The sequence below is a fragment of the Perna viridis genome, chromosome 2, assembly GCF_037379345.1.
Source record: "Perna viridis isolate PV_CMFRI_1.1 ecotype Kerala chromosome 2, ASM3737934v1, whole genome shotgun sequence".
NCBI lineage: Eukaryota > Metazoa > Mollusca > Bivalvia > Mytilida > Mytilidae > Perna > Perna viridis.
In genome coordinates this window covers 38743871-38757722 of record NC_142446.1, presented here as the reverse complement: position 1 = coordinate 38757722, position 13852 = coordinate 38743871, and the positions used below count along the sequence as shown (strand labels likewise).

Here is a 13852-nt window from a genome sequence, read left to right as displayed (position 1 = left end):
CACATGGTTGATGCGCTATTCTGCAAAAGTAAGTAATACTTTATTAGTAATACTCATATGATATTCCCTTGTTCGAAGTAATCTGAAACCTGCGCCTGTGACACCCGCGGTTACTATATCCAATGAGAAACCTTACAAGATCGTGATGAGAGGATTCATTTGCATATCCAAAGGATTCTGTGAACTAATTTGCATACAAAATTGACTTTTGTGACGCAAAATAAACTTTAGTCTCACAAATTGACTTTGTGTTAAATTGCAAAAGTGACTTTATTATGACAGAATTAGGTAACAAAAGTAAGTCTGTGATACAATAATGAATTTTGTCATGACAAAAGTAACTTTTGTCCATTGACAGATTACTTTGTATGACAAAATTTAAATTTGTAGGATGTTATGAATTTTGTTAATCTGAACTCATATTTGTTGAACAAAATTCACTTTTTTTGCACAAAATTGAATTTTGGGTACAAAACTACAAGAGTCTCATTCGGCGCCCCTTAATTTTAGCAGAATTAATTTATGATGTTACTATAATAATTCTTCTTCCAGCTTCATTTTCCTTTAATTTATCAAGCTACGCAAAAGAATAACATTATTGGGCCCTATTAAAAGTTTTTATGAAATGCTATTTTTATTTATTTATTTATTTATTTTTTTTTTGGGGGGGGGGGGGGTTTCATCAAATTCATTCGTGTTTTTAGTTTGTTGACCATAATTAAATTAACACGTAAACGTATTGATGTTACTTGACTCAAATATTTCTCTTTATAGTCAATTCATCCATTCATTCATTCATGACCTTATTTCCTCTTACAAGATATATAATGACAATACAAACAATTATATATACATATCATGCAGACAAACAGAAAATATAAGTAGAAGTAATTAATTCATTTAAATACTTAAGAAAGATCAATACACAAAAGAAGAAATCGGCGATATTATTCTACTAGTATTATACTGTAAGTAATTCCTGCATAAGCGTATTCACATTCCTTACATAAGTGTACCGCAAAAAGCCATTCACAGAATCAAACTGGGATATTTGTTATTTAATTACAAATTCAGTCTAAGGAGCTCGAAGTATCACTCTCTTCTAATATTGATAAAGCGGTATTAAAGAGTCCCTCTTTGTTTATGATGTAGACCTGTCCGCAAATTTTCCTTTGTATGGCAAACCATAAGCACACATCATATAAAACAAATACAACTAATAGTGATCCGTCTAGTATATCTATTGCCAATCGATAGGAAGGGACCACCAAGCACACTAGTAGTCCATATATAGGGAAGGACTACCGTGCACCACTACTACCCCTTATATAGGGAGGGACCACCGTGCACCACTACTACCCCTTATATAGGGAGGGACCACCGTGCACCAGTACAAGCCCGTAGATAGGGAGGGACCACCGTGCACCACTACTAGCCCATAGATTGGTAAGGTCCACCGTGCACCACTAGTAGTCCATAGAATTGGAGGGATCACTGTGCACAACTTCTAGCCCATATATTGGGAGGGACCACCGTGCACCACTACTAGCCCATAGACAGGGAGGGACCACCGTGCACCGCTACTAGCCCATAGATTGGTAAGGTCCACCGTGCACCACTACTAGCCCATATATAGGGAGGGACCACCGTGCACCACTACTAGTCCATAGATAGGGAGTGTCCAATGTACAACACTGGTAGCCCATAAAATTAGAGGGTTCACCGTGCACCACTACTAGCTCATAGAATTAGAGGGTTAACCGTACACCACTAGTAGTCCATATATAAGGAGGGACCACCGTGCACCACTACTAGCCCATAGATTGGGAGGGACCACCGTGCACCACTACTAGCCAATATATAGGGAGGTTCCACCGTGCACGACTACTAGCCCATAGATAGGGAGGGACAACAGTGCAACACTACTCGCCCATAGATTGGTAAGGTCCACCGTGCACCACTTCTAGTCCATAGATAGGGAGGGACCACCGTGCACCACTACTAGCCCATAGATTGGTAAGGTCCACCGTGCACCACTACTAACTCATAGATAGGGAGGGACCACCGTGCACCATTAAAAGTCCATAGAATTGGAGGATTTACCGTGCACCATTACTAGCCCATATATAGGGAGGGACCACCGTGCACCACTAATAGCCCATAGATAGGGAGGGACCACCGTGCACAACTGTTAGCCCATAGAATGGAAAGGTCAACGTGCATCTCTATTAGCCAATCGATAGAGAGGCTCCACTATCACATAGATTGGGAAGGTCCACCGTGCCAATTGATTTGGGGGTTAAGTGTTTAACACGACTAGCCCATAAAGTTGGAGGGTCCACTGGGTCCACCGTGCATCAATATTAGTCCATATACTAGTATTTGGAGGGTCCACCTTACACCTCAACTATTTCATGGATTGTGAGGATCAACCGTGCACCGTCAATTATCAACCTCATGATGATTTCTTGTACCTTTATCCCTCCAATAAATGTTCCAAAAATCATCTATTTTCAGTTTGTTTCTGGATAAGTAGCCTTGATTTTTGTAACTCACTTGTTCAAACATTTTCAAAAAACGGAAGATAGGATGATATAATCTTGAAAAAAAGGGAACTTCCGAATTTTAGGTTTTCTTCTGTTTCACTCATTGAAAATGTTTTCAGGTCCGATAGTTCAATCAGGTTTGATATTGTACGGTGCATTCAACTAGTTTCATAGTTTTCAATTAAGCCAGGTGATGAATACTATTTTAAGTCAATTAATGCGACAAAATGTTAACCGAAACTCTAAATAAAGCAGAAGACATAAGAGTGCAGAAACCATTGGAAAATATTAGTTAGAGGGGTATATTGAGGATGTTATCTCAGACTACGTTCAATAAATATGTCGGGGTACGAATGCATTGTGTAACAGTTTCTGATGATGTAGCATTGCCCGGGGCTTGGCTGCAAGAATAAAAAGGAATTCTGAACAACTTGTTTCATTTCATGAGTTTTAAATACTTTGTTTTGTCATTGATTGATAGTTAAACGATGACATTGGAGTGCTGTTTACAATGTAACAAAACATAAAAGATGAACACAAACAAAGAAATTCGTGATTAAATCAAAGCTGTCAAACTTTGATGCTTGATCGTCACTTTAGTTATGAAATCAAAGATAAGCTTGTTTGTTATAACATAATTGACACGTCAAATTTAAATTTAAATGTAGAAGACAGATAGTCGAGTTTCCTCAGCTGACTTTGTTTAACCTTCCGCGATTAGATCACAAATGTCACAATTATTATTTACACCTTATTCATTCTCACCATAAACATCTATACCATACGCACAACATATTTTCCTTTTAGATTATCTTTCAGATATTTTTAGCGATTTGTAAACTGTTTACGTTTTTTTGTAGTAACAGTGAATGTCCGAACACATACCTATGGAAACGCATATGGTACACCCCTTGTAAGGATACTTTGTGGCAAATAAGTCAGAATAATAAATTCTGTTGTGCGTTATAAGTTGGAATCAAGTTATCATGTTGAAGATAGCATGTCGGAATGATGTAGAAAAAAATGAATTACAATATCGACTTGCTAATATTAATGTAATGACATATTAACTAAGATGCCGACCTGTTGAATTCAACTTGTTTATTGATGATGTCAACATATAACGTCAAATTGTTCATATTGTGATATATCGTCATGTTGAAATCAACATGTCAGAATAATACAGCAAAAATTGAATTTACAATGTCTACTTGCTCATATAAATGTAATGACATAAATACAAGATATCGACATGTTGATTTCAACATGACAATTTATCATATATATACAAGTTGACATAATAAATAAACAAGTTGAATTCAACATGTCGACATCTTGCTAATATGTCATGTCATTACATTAATATTAGCAAGTCGACATTGTAATTCATTTTTTCTACATCATTCCGACATGTTATCTTTTACATAGTGATTCGATTCCAGCTTATAACACACAATATAACTTATCATTCTGACTTATTTGCCACAAAGTATCCTTACAAGGGGTGTACCATATGCGTTTCCATACTCAGCTTTACAATGGTATTAAGTAAGTTGCGATAACACTTAGGGTTTTGGAGTAAAATGAAAACAATATACCTCTACCCCACCGAAAAATCGCTTTATTTGACTTTGTTTCAATGTCAAAATCCCTAGAGTATTTATGCTTCAGTAAAAATGTCTTATTTGGGTATTTTATGTTAAGTTTTATCCCAAATAATAAATCTGGGGTTGTTTTGGTAACTTGTGGCGATTTTCGTAGTCAGAACGTAAGAAAAAATGCAAAAATGGGATTTTCAATATTCCCGTAAAAATTCGACTCTACAAATTATATTGCTCAATTAAAACGTCTCAAATTTGGTATCATTCGATAAATAATTCACTTTTATACATAAATAAACCAGGAAAAACTAATTTTCAATAAAGATTTTTTTTTTTAAATGTTAAAAATATTACCCCTACGCCTAAAAACTGGTCTCAGTATCAAACGGAATTCTCATTCACAGCATACTGACTCTGTAGAACTCATATTTCAGGCATTCATAATTAACATAACTGATCAATTCAGGCGCTTATAATTTCTTTTTGGGGTTACATTTACTATAAAGTTGTAAAAAAGGGTATTTTCAGAATTTCAGAATTTCTTCTATATCATCCGTTATTCTCATCTTTTCAGAATACTGTAGTTCAAACTAGTTTTTGTGCAGTGCAGTACGTTTATTTAATGTCTTAGCTTTCAAATGAGTCCAAGCAATAAATATTTGAACTTTTCCAAGTCCAGAAAAACTGCCTTCCCTACTCATGAAAAAAATACCTCAATATTAACCAAAATGTCAATTTCTAGCATATTTACGGGTTACAATAAACATGTTGGGTACTGTTGTTTTCATTATTGTTGTATTCAACATACCTGCTAATTTCAGGCGCCTATTTTATCAATTTCAAGGCGACAATAATGAGTTTTTTCATAAAAAAAGGGAATTTTCGGAATTTAATTTTTCCTTTCACTTCACCGGTTATTGGAAATTTTTTATTCAAATACCGTACTTCAAACAAGCTTTTATATATTCAAATACAATTAAATAATGTCTCAGATTTCAAATGAGCCCAAACAACAAATATTTGAACTTTTCCAAGTCCAGAAAAAACTGCCTTCCCTACTCATGAAAAAAATACCTCAATATTAACCAAAATGTCAATTTCTAGCATATTTACGGGTTACAATAAACATGTTGGGTACTGTTGTTTTCATTATTGTTGTATTCAACATACCTGCTAATTTCAGGCGCCTATTTTATCAATTTCAAGGCGACAATAATGAGTTTTTTCATAAAAAAAGGGAATTTTCGGAATTTAATTTTTCCTTTCACTTCACCGGTTATTGGAAATTTTTTATTCAAATACCGTACTTCAAACAAGCTTTTATATATTCAAATACAATTAAATAATGTCTCAGATTTCAAATGAGCCCAAACAACAAATATTTGAACTTTTCCAAGTCAAGTATGGTTAAAGATGACACCCCTACCAATGAAAAAAATACCTCAAAATGAACCAAACTGTTACTTTTTAGCATATAAATAGTGTGTAATTAACATGTTGAGTACTATTGTTTAATAATCGATATATCCAGGATATCTGACCATTTCAGGCGCGTATTTTTCGGTTTCAAAACAAGCAAAGGGGCCGGTTGCCTCTAGTTTGTTTAAGTTAAGCGAATTATATAAAACCGCTAAGAAGAAGCCATGCAGCAGAGAAACTGTCAAACCAAAGGCAGCAAAACCCAAGAAGGCAAAGACACCTAAAAAGAAAACTAACACAAAGAAAACATCAAAAGCAAAGAAATCAGCAAGTGAAAAGAAGGCTGCCAAGCCTAGAGCAAAGAAGCCAACCGTCACAAAGAAACCACCAGCTAAAAAAGCTACCAGATCTCCAGAGAAAGCCAAGGACGCAGCTTAACCAAAGAAGACCAAGACCCCTTGGAAGAAAAAGGCTGCTGCGTACTGTCGCATATTATAACAGCCCTTTAAAGAGCTACCAAAACTGTTCAAAAAGAGTCTTAAGTTGATATGCAATATTACAATAAGCTAGTTTCATATAGATTTGCTATTTCCGCCTTTTCTTTCTTTCCAACATTAATTCTCTATCTTGTGTTTCTTCCACTGTGAATAAGTCCGTGATCTATTTTCTAGAATGACAAATAACTGATCTGAACATTCTTTTAACTTTATCTTTTTAGGTTTATTACTTTAAAATGCATCTATACCCTTGTTATATTGTTCTGCTTCACTAAATGTCAAATTATTTTCTTTAAAAGACTTAAAATAATAATATTTTAGCAGGAAAATGTATGTAGGGTATGTGTTTGGGCATTGACTGTTACTACAAAAACGTGAATAGTTTACAAATCTATAAAAAGAATTTGTATTTGAATAGGTAGTCTAAAAAGGGAATATTTTTTGCACATTTTGGTATCTGGAACATAGAATTATATTTAGAAAAAAAAGTAATATCATATAGAAAGTAAAAATAAAATAATATGTCAAACTATCGACATTGCCGAAAGAGTAATCAAGGGAACCAAGATTATAGCAGTAATCAAAAGAATGTTATCCGGGGACAAATACCAGACATGGAAAACAGACGAACACAACAAAGAACATAAAGTAACTTAAATCAAACATACAAAGTAACAAAAGCAGATGAGCAACTCGGACTCCACTAAAAACTGGGAGCATGGACCAGGTGCACCGGCAGGATAGGCGTCCTCTGCTTTTCTAGAAACACCCGCCCGCCGAGTTGATAAAAAAAGTCAAGTCCGTGGTAGACGAAAGAGGAAAGGAAAACTATGACACGCTGAACAAATCAGTTTTCATGGCGCAGATGGATACAACGTAACGATCCACCAGTTCATGACCATAAAACTTCTGTAGTGATGACTTCTTGTAACAACAAACCCTGTTCCAGAAGCCTATTTGTCAGTATTCTTGTGCGATACAAAAAGGCTGCGTAGTTTTGGCAGGCTCTGGCATAACGTATGAGTTGTGATATGAACACTCCATACGCAGGTGCAGAAGGGATGTTGCCACAGATGAAAGGAAAGTTGATATTTCTGCAATGAATGAAAATTCATCACGTTTGTCGTAAATTTTGGTCAATAGTTTTCCTTTAACATCGATTTCTAAGTGTGTGTCAAGATATGAGGCTGAATTCATAGTGTCCGTAGTATCCTTTATCTCAAGTTCTTTGGGGTTGATGCGATGTATCAAATCCCCAAAATTATGATTGTTTAAAGGTAATACGTCATCTATATAGCGGAAACTGGGATTAAAGCATCTATCTAAACGACACTCTTTCTTTCGGATCAGATCAGCTATAACGTCAGCCTCATAAGAGTTTAATAGATGTTTGAATTGATAAGTCATAATAGATCAATTCAAATAATTATATGAATAATCAAGTCACTTTGTGCTTTAAAAAATGAAGATATTATCAGGCACAATACAACAGAAATTCCATTTGACTGTCATAAATTACTAGTACATTTAAGTGTAAGAATCAGGCAAAATGGGGAAAACCAGAATCATACATGTCAAACCCCCACCGATCTGACAAATGAATGTAAAATCACTCGAGGATACTTTCTTAATTGAAAAGACCATTATTTGATCTCTGCATCACTGGCTTTACAGATATTTTTCAATAGAATCTTAAATTAGAAAAAAATAAGGTTTTTGACAGAGTTATCTGCCCTTGAAATGTTAATTTTCAGCTCATTTCAATGAAACTGTAACTCAGTGGTCTGTTTTCCTTGATTATAATGGTGCAATTAGTCAAATTAAACATCAAAATGATGGGGTTTTTTCTCATACCATGTTTCCCCACTGCCTGATTCTTTCAGGGACTGACACTTAATCTTGACTATGTATTCTTGATACTTTTCTGAATATGAGTTTTAACAAACTTTTAGGCATTTTTGTTTTAGCTTAACGTACAAAAGTACCGATAAATTTATTAAAAAACTATTTTTGTATGCCATATGAAAATGAGATACAAAAAATTTAAATCCAAATGAAGTCATTTCATAATGTGCAAATCTCCTGATATAATTATTTTCCCTCTCGAATGTCTTTTATAAATAATTGATAGAAAAATAACTCCATGTTTACAACAGGTTGTATGATCTACAAAACCCCGTAAATTTCCATGAAATTAGATAGTTTCCTTGAGTAAGGGGAATCCTTTTGATTAGCATGTGACTATAGGGTGTTTGTTTCCCAATTTTATTAAGAAACTTCCCTATAAAATGAATACACGGGATGTCGTTGGATTAATCTGAAGATCTCTAATTCATCCACCATTGCAGGTGGCTATTTAAAAAAAACAAACACAAAAAGAACAATACAGCTAGAATTTAAAACCATTTTTAAATTTTACTGACGAAATCAGCGAATATGTAAAAAATTGTTGAGATATATGTGATCTTATAAAGGATAAAGTAGGGATCAGCTAAGCAAGTTCTACATTTAGATTTGACATGTCAGTTATATTAATATAACAAATAGAGCTTTGATGACGATCAGGCATCAAATTTCGAAGGCGTTCGTTTGTGCATCCATTCATTTGTATTTCGTCCTTCATATTTTTTTATTTATGATTAGCATTTAATTTACTCCAATATCATCCTTTACCAGCATTTGTAAGTCATGAAATTGAAAATTAAGTTGTTACTTATAAAATAAAATATTAGTATTGGATTTTTACAATAATTCTGACACTTTATCGGTCAGCGCTACTTTTGATACTTGCAGCCAAGCCCCGGGCAAGGCCTCATAAAAAAACTCAGTCACACAATTCATTCTTACCCCCAACGCGTCTATAGTACTTACTCTGAGATAACATTCCATGCACGCCTCTTATTAATCTAGTCCAATATGGTATCTGTACCCTTATGTCTTAGGCCTTTTTAGGGTTTAGGGTAGCATTTGTTATATTAATTGACTTAAAATAGTTCACGTATCCATACGGGACGCCGAATGGGACTTGATCTTTTTGTGATCAAAATCAACTCTGTGTCACAAAATTCAATTCTGTGAGACAAAATTTGATTTTGTGTCACAAAAGTCAATTTTGTAAGCAAATTAGTGTACAGAATCCTTTGGATATGCAAATTAATTCAAAATGTGCAGCATCATGTACACGTATATTACAAACTTACAACATTCACTGCAATACAGTGCATATGCTTCGAATGTGCACGGTTATAATAAAGCACATAAATCAAAGAAATATCGGATATCGTAATCGTATAACCCACTGTGTCACTTAATCCTGAATCTTAAGATAGATTGTTTGAGCGTTTGTAAACAAAAGGAAAACGAAAGTTAGGCACGTACTATGTCGGTTTTTCATATCGCCCGACCTGTTCCACTCAACCGAATTTCTTGTGTCATAATCAATAATATCTGGCAAAAAATCGTGAGGGATAGTGGAACAAAATAATCTTTCGCCAACTTTGACAGATTAACAAATTTCACGACACAACACGTTTCTAATATGGTTTTCTTGGCTAATCTGACATTTCATTTCTTTTTCAGCAAAATTTAGGACAAATACATTTATACAAATTATCAGTCAAATTTTAACAATTTTGGTTGCGATTAACAGGTCAGGCAATTTAAAGCATTTTATAGTTGAGTTGAAAGATGTCAGGAAATGATCGCTTGATTAACCAGGAAAAATCCCAATAATTAAAATCGAAAGTAGAAAAATGGCGTATTTTAAAACCTGCTTTATCTAACAAATCTCAAAGAAAACGTATAATAGCAGTTTTAGTCCTTTCAAAACAGTTTACTGTAGAAACAACTTAAAAGATTTTTTTAATGCGTTGCTCGAAGTAATCGGAAGCCTGTGGTTTCTATATTCAATGAGACACCTTACAAAATCGTGATGAGATAATCATTTGTATATTTGAATGATTCTGTAAAAACTAATTTGCATACAAAATTGACTTTTGTGACAAATTTCAATTTCAATTGTCTCACAATATTGACTTTTGAGAGACAAAACTGACTTTTGTCTCACAAAATTGAATTTTGTCTTACAAAACTCAATTTTGTGTCACAGAATTGACTTTTGTGACATAAAATCGAAAATTTGTAGTATTTTATAAATTTTGTTAATCTGAATTCATTTTTGTTGAACAAAATTCCCTTTTGTCTGTACAAAATTGAATTTTGAGTACAAAACCACTAGAGTCCCATTCGGCGCCCCGTAATTCATCATTCAACTCATTTTAAAAATATGAAACAATTCAAATGTAATTTATTTGCACTGTACGATTTTAAAAGCTTGATCGAACAATCGGACATGAAAACATTGGCAATGAGTGAAATAGAAGAAAATTTCGGAATTCCCCTTATGACATTATCATAATTGTTACTTGAGGGCGAAAAAAAATGCTAAAAATGTATGTGATCGTTTGGAGGTGGGATAGGTCGCTAAAGACGTAACATTAATTACAATCTCTTGATACCATTAGAAAGCTGAGACATTGTGCTATATATTAAACTCTGTATACGTGTCTCGAATTGCTACATTTTTTTTTAAATAAAAAAATAACATTGAAAATGTTCGAATAAGTGAGTTGCATAAATCTACTTGTCCACGTACAACTCGCTGTTTTCAATACAGAAGCAATTCTCGCCAATCTGCTAATCAAAATTTTATTCCCACATGAAAATCGTTTTATGAGAGCTATCTTTTAGACGTTTTGTTTTGAACTTTGGGCTTGAACTTGACGAAAAATCGGTTGGTGAGAAATACTTGCTGGCGAGAACTACTACTTGACCAAAAGGTTTTTTGGTCCAGTAACAAACAAACAAAAATATACTGAAAAATATAAGTTTAATTTAAATTTAATTAACTAAAGAATTAGGGAACATTTTGGCGATAAATTAATTCGTTAATTAAAGGAATAAATGTACAAGGAATCATCATGAAGTTGATAAGCGAAGGTGCACGGTAGACCATCCAAATCTAAGGCCAAGTGGAGGTGCTAGGTGGACCTTCACAGTCTATAGGCTAACAGTTGTGCAAAGTGGGCCTTCCCAGTATATGGGCTAATACTTGTGCACGGCGGACCCTCCGAATCCACGGGCTAATAATGCACCGTGGACCTCTCCAGTCTATGGACTAATAGTAGTGTACCTTGGACCTTCCCAATCCATGAGCTATTAGTGGTACACGGTGGAACTTCCCAATCTATGAGCTAATAGTTGTGCACGGTGGAACTTCCCAATCCATGAGCTAATAGTTGTGCACGGTGGAACTTCCCAATCTATGAGCTAATAGTTGTGCACGGTGGAACTTCCCAATCTATGAGCTAATAGTTGTGCACGGTGGAACTTCCCAATCCATGAGCTAATTGTTGTGCATGGTGGACCTTCCCAATCTATGAGCTATTAGTCGTGCACCATAGACCCTCCCAATCTATGAGCCAGTAGTTGTGCACGGTATACCCTCCCAATCTATGAGCTATTAGTGGTGCACGGTTATATACTAGAATGGCTGCATATTTTATAGTAGGAGCAAGCCCCTGGGCACACACTTATGTGACTTTATACAACTTTTAAATTAAGGACCTGTAATTTAATAATTATGTATCTCAAAATACATCAAATTCTGATTTCAATTTTGAAGGTCGTGTTTCCAAATGCAGTAGTACATGCTATGAGAAAAACTAGACACAAATAGAAAAAAGGAAAGTTTATCGATAAAGTATTTAAACTAGCAATACATTATACTTGTTTGAGTCTACTTTATTCCGGTAAACAAACTTTCAAACACGAATGAATTTGATGAGAAATCCCACAAATAATAAAAATAGCATTTCATAATAATTTTAACAGGGTCCAATGACGTTATTATGTTGCGTAGCTTGGTAAATTAAAAGAAACGACGCAGGAAGAAGAATTGTTTTAGCAAAAGCGAAAATTGTTTCTGCTAAGATTGCGATTGGTCATTGGACAATTTCTAAACCGACTGTTGGTTTCTTTGTTTGCTGTTTAGGGTTTTTCCCAAACTTCTTTTTGAACGATTGGTATATAATGCAATTACCACCACTAAAGTCCCAACATCTACCATCGATTGCATTACCAAAACTTTTCGTTGATTTGTAAGGTAAACCACACGCTTTATTTTATTGATCTCAATTTGAAAAAAAAAAGAGAACTAAAACAACTATATATGAGCTTCTTAGATATTAATATATTATTTAAAACTGAAAGTTAATGGATAAAATGGTTCAACACGATTGTTGGCATAATGGAATTATATAATAAGGCCTTCTCGATTTAATACGTTTGCCATTAGTTCATTTCATACTGAATTCTAGCCTTTGTCATATGTAATTTGATGGTCTTTCTTCAGTACATATTTTTTTATAAATATTCCCTGTCTATTTTTTTCATATTTTTTGCTAGATTGGCGTACTCGGTTGGCCAAATAATACTATGAAGTATACTTTTGTTTGTTTTACAGGATAATTTTGCTGTAGTAGTAGTAGTGAAACACTCAAAAGAGGTCATGGCAGCTGGGGAAGAAACCCGTATTGTACTGATCGGAAAATCCGGAGCGGGAAAGTGAGACGGGAAATACCATTCTTGGAACCAATGCTTTTGAGAGTTGTAACAGTGCCTCGTCTGTGACAAAAAGATGCAAGTTTTATGAGGCAACCCGTGAAGGGACTAGTTTGCTCGTAGTCGACACACCAGGGGTCTTCGATACAGAATTGTCTCTTGAAGAAACAAAGAAAGAGGTGTCTAAGTGCATTGGAATAACCGCCCTCGGACCTCATTGCTTTGTCCTAGTTCTGCAAGTTGGGAGGTTCTCGCCAGAAGAGAAGCGAGCAATCGAAGTTTACCTTAGTATGTTCGGAGAAGGCGTTTACAAATATCTAATTGTTGTGTTCACTAAAGTGGATACACTGCAAGGAAACGGAAAATTGAAGGACAAATTCGAAAACTACTTACAAAACATGCCTAAACCGTTGGAATATCTTTTGCAAGTGTGTGACCAAAGGTGCATTCCGTTCAATAATGCTGCAAAACCAAGGAAAAGGACGAAATATTTCATGTCTTTACTTAGTCTAATTCGAGATACAGTGAAAACAAACGGGGGTAGTTGTTATACGAATGAAATGTACAAAGAGACCGAAAAACTGATAAAAAAGCAATGTTGAAGGAACATAAGGATCAATGCAGAAATTCTAGACAATCAACCTTTGGGAAATTTACCAAACAAAACGTAAAAATTCAGGCAGACGCAATCTATGAAAATTTCGAATTACAAATGGACAGGGAGGAAGATAAGGAAGGTGATCTTCCCCTCGGTGAAGAGGAAGACATTAATCAACCAGGAATACTGGACACACATAAAGCCATTGCGTATCGCAAAACTGTTCGAAAGAAAATTCAAGACGAAGAAGAACAAACGATAGGAAAAAGAATACTGGAGGGGTTTGCTTCGTTTTTCTCTAAGACTGGCGATAGTCTCGCCATTGAATTACCAAATTTAATTAAAAGTTTGATAGACAGAATTTAGATTCTTAATTAATAAAACTGCATTTAGTTATTAACGATATGGGAATTGTGTTTTAATAAGTTTACTTTTAACAAATAAAATATGGCTTTTTCTTATATTCAACGTACATGTATAACATTCTTAAGAGTTCATGTGAAATATTAAAGTGCATTTTAATTTTTTTATTGGATTCAGACTAATTGGAAAGAATATGAAACATGCACA

At 34.6% G+C, this 13852-nt stretch overlaps 1 protein-coding gene and 1 pseudogene across 1 annotated transcript in view; both read left to right on the top strand.

Moving 5' to 3' along the window:
• LOC148624970 (uncharacterized) overlaps positions 1 to 12705 on the top strand; it is a 48510-nt gene extending 35805 nt beyond the window's left edge. The window contains exon 3 of the transcript XR_015919819.1: positions 12587 to 12705. The gene's annotated coding sequence lies outside the window, so the exon portion shown is untranslated. The remainder of the gene's footprint in view (positions 1 to 12586) is intronic.
• Positions 12590 to 13683, top strand: LOC148624969 (GTPase IMAP family member 7-like; annotated as a pseudogene).
• Positions 13684 to 13852: the final 169 nt, after the last annotated feature.